The 3592-nt window shown below is 57.8% G+C and overlaps 1 long non-coding RNA gene across 1 annotated transcript in view; it reads left to right on the top strand.

The window, feature by feature from the left end:
- LOC106726498 overlaps positions 1–3136 on the top strand; it is a 5667-nt gene extending 2531 nt beyond the window's left edge. The window contains exons 2-3 of the long non-coding RNA XR_001362576.1: positions 965–969; positions 3109–3136. This is a non-coding gene — a long non-coding RNA (uncharacterized LOC106726498). The remainder of the gene's footprint in view (positions 1–964; positions 970–3108) is intronic.
- The last annotated feature ends 456 nt before the right edge of the window (positions 3137–3592 follow it).

The raw sequence follows: 3592 nt of genomic DNA on the forward strand, positions 1-3592 counted from the left end.
AACAGGCTCTGAGAGGTGGACTGGACAGTCCAGATCACACTGAGAGTAGGCGGCGGAGTCCAGATGCAAACTCTGTCTGGGTCCCAGGTCAGAACCCTGAGCCCCGTCCTGTCTCCTTCCTGCTGTGCATCCCCTCCTGTGTCCAGATGGGGGGTCACTGTCTAGACTTGACAGCCACCTCCGTGGCTCCTGTGTTTGTCACTTGTCTTTCCCACTACAAGGCCAGGCCCACCAGGGCAGGGACTTTGCTTTGTTCACTGTCATATCTCAGTAACTACAACTGTGCCTGGCACAGAGCAGGTGTCACATGACCATTTGTTGAGTGAATTAGTGAAAAAAATGAAAGAATTCCCCAGTGAAGAACCAAAGAAAGTGGCCTGGGGCTCATGGAGGTAAAGAGTCAGCCCTTCAAGGTCACAGGGCTGAGCAGGACCTGGGCCAGATCCCCCACTCCCAGCAAGCCCCGCCTCTCCCAAATACAACAGCCTGTTTGTCAACACCTCTGTCACCCGAGACCCAAGAAAAAATCAGTCTGGTGCAGGGAAGGGTCAGAACAAAAGTGAAGATCGTTCCATTCATTTCTGGCTGGACTTCTGCCTGCAGTGCTGTTCCTGCCTCAGTTTTTCAATGGAAGATGAGCACCAGTCACCTGCTCACATGAGGTGAAAAAGGATTCTGGGAACAAGCAGGGTTGGTCCTGCCTGCCTCTTTGCTCCCTCAGGAGGGACTGGGCCGACCTGCAGTGCCTGAGGTGCAGCCAGTCACACCTGTGCTTGGAGGAGAATGGACTGTTTTGTGAGAAGGTCTGACCAACAGAGCCACAGGGTCAGAGCTGGGAGGCCCCTGTTTTTCTGACACCATCACTGTAGACTGGACGGGAGACCAGAGGCCCAGAGAAGAGGAGTCTGAACCCGGGTGTTGCTCAGCTCAGGGCTGTCTCCTCCCTAAGCCCAGGTGACCCCAGGGGAGGTTCTGTCTTCTCCACCTGGGTGTCTGCTCCCATTACTGTGTTCCGGCCATAGGAAGCCAAGTTTCTACATGGATGAGATTGCCAGGCAGGCCAGGCAGGGCCGCCAGGTCTGGCCACAGAGGTCTAGGAGAGGCCTATGGCCACTGGGTCCCACAAACTGTCACTGATGGTCAGGGACCTGGCCGGCACCAGGCCTGGCTTCCCAGGAGCCAGATGAGGCCGATAGGAGAGGTGGGGCAGGAGCAGCAGGTGTGGGAGCCGGGGCGTGGGAGCTGATAGCACAGCGACTCTGCTATTAGACTCCATGTGGCTCAGGGGCCTGGGGCCTGGGCCTCCAAACAAGAAAAGAGTCCTGCTAGGTGTCTAATCCCCACATCAGTCTAGGTAATTACCAGTTAAAACCACTCTCACTAAGAGTTCTACTAGTGCAATTAGTATGTCAGAATAAAGAAGTCACTCTGACAGCTGGCTGGGCCCGCCCACAGCTGGGCTTCCACTGAACAAGGACCAGCTTGTTGATCCCACAGGCCTTAGATCTTATGAAACACACAGAGGTGGTGGAGGAAGAAGCTGGGGTTTGGAATCCTCAGCCTAGATGATGACATGGACATGCTGTGTGGCCTGGGCTGGCCATTCAACCTCTCTGAGCCCATGAAATGAGGCTGGTAACAGCTTCGCATGGCGCTGCATGGATGAAACAAGGAGTTCTAGAGCTATGAACATTCAAATGCTAGTTTTTATCCTAAAAATTCGTGGAAATGCCTTTGGCTGGCTTTTAAAATCTGTTTCTGGGTTTCACACGCATATAAGACACATGGGGGCGTTCCCCTCACATCTGAACCAGGGCTGAGCAGTAGCTGGGAGGGACCAGAGTCAGTGATGACGCCCAGGTTCACCTCAAAGAGGGGCTGACTTTCTGCTCCTCCCAAGTATCAACCAATCACACCACGACTCTGAGGATGCCCTGATCACTAGGGGCCCCTTTCATAAGGAGGGGCCTGCGGCCCAGAGAGGGCAGGGACTTGCCTAAGGTCACACAGCAGAGTCAGAGGGGGCCAGGTCTTCCTGAGCTCAGGGCCCTGCTTGATCCACGGCAGCAGCTCCCATTAGGGCTGTGCACGCCTTGACCCAGGGGACGCTGGTTGAAGCAGGACATGGGCTGGGCGGTGACTCACTCTAGGAGATGGCTCCCTTGGGGGCATTTTCCCCGTGACTCCATCCACAGCTCTTCTTGGCCCTGAGCCCTGGGTCAGCTTGTCCCCAGTACAGAGGTCCAGCCTCGGTTCCACATACTCTCTGTCCCTCGTCCCCACCATGCCCTCTAACCAGGAGGGCAGCATCCAGAACCAGTGACCCAAGTCCTGTGCCTGGCACTGGGCTCTCTGCCTCCTACTGCTCATTGCCCCCCTCAGCCCACCATCAGCCCTCCTTGTCTGTGCCCTCTTCCTGCCCTCCTGCAGGAAGCAAATGGCTGAGGACCTCACAGTTCCTGCTGCTGCTCCATCCCCTGGTTCCTCTGCCTGGACCACTCTGAAAGCTCCCTCCACCCTGAGAGCCTGGTGCCCCGACAGCAGACATGTCCTTAAGGACCAGAAGTAGGGCCAAGCAACCTGGGCCTGCCCTGGCTGGGCCGTGGAGAGGCCCTGCTATCCTGGCTGTGACAATGCCTCTCCCAGCCTCACTGTCCTCATCTGGGATGAATGTCATGGCTGGTAACTGGGCTCTTGGGAGGACTGGGAGAGGCTGTGGGTGGAGGGAGGCTGGTGGCCTTGGCAAGGTCCTCTCCCTGCTCTCAGCCCCTCAGCTCTCCCCACCTCCCCACCTTGAGCCAAGCTGCAGTTCTTGGGTCCCCAGGTCCAGAGTCCAGGCCCCTGCCCATCACTGGCCACACACAGGAGGCAGAGGGGACGGAGGACATGATTGTACATTAAGGAGAGTTTAGTAATGGAAAAGGTATTTTTGAGAACTTATGGGGTAAATGGCTCCAGATCTGGCTGCAGAGGGGAAAGCTGGGCTTTGCCTGGGAGAACAATGAGGGTCCAAGCTGCCCATCGGGCCATTGCACAGGCCTGGACACACTGCATGTGAAGCGGGTCCCAGGCTCTGGGCGTGGTGACAGGACACAGTCTGCCCCACAGAGCTGAGGCTGCGCCTTCCCACCTGGTTCTGACAGCAACACCCCCGCCTACAGGCTGCCGGGAGGCTGCTGTGGACTCAGGACACCGGGTCCTCCCTCCGCTCTGGTCATTTTGGTGATGTGACAGGTGCTCTACAGTGAACTTTGTCCCTCTCCTCCTCCTGCCCTGATCACAGGACAGCATGGCAGCCTGTTTACTCATCGTCTCCCAGGACCGGACTGTTTTCCTGGCACTGCCCAGGTCCACCTGACGGCACAGGATTCCTACCTTTGGGTGTGTTTGGGGGCGGATGACTGTACTCGCCCTGGGACTCGAATTCCTGCGTCTGCCCCGCCCCACCCACAGCTCACGGACCCCCCACCCTTAGACCTGGCCCCGCTGACCCGGGCAGCCCCCACTCCCCTGCGGGACCCTGTCCACCACACGGTCACTCCTGGCTCACCGCCGGGGCACCCAGTGTCCGAGGCTGGGCACTGTCCCCTGC

The sequence above is a fragment of the Myotis brandtii genome, unplaced genomic scaffold (genome assembly GCF_000412655.1).
Source record: "Myotis brandtii unplaced genomic scaffold, ASM41265v1 scaffold274, whole genome shotgun sequence".
Lineage (NCBI taxonomy): Eukaryota > Metazoa > Chordata > Mammalia > Chiroptera > Vespertilionidae > Myotis > Myotis brandtii.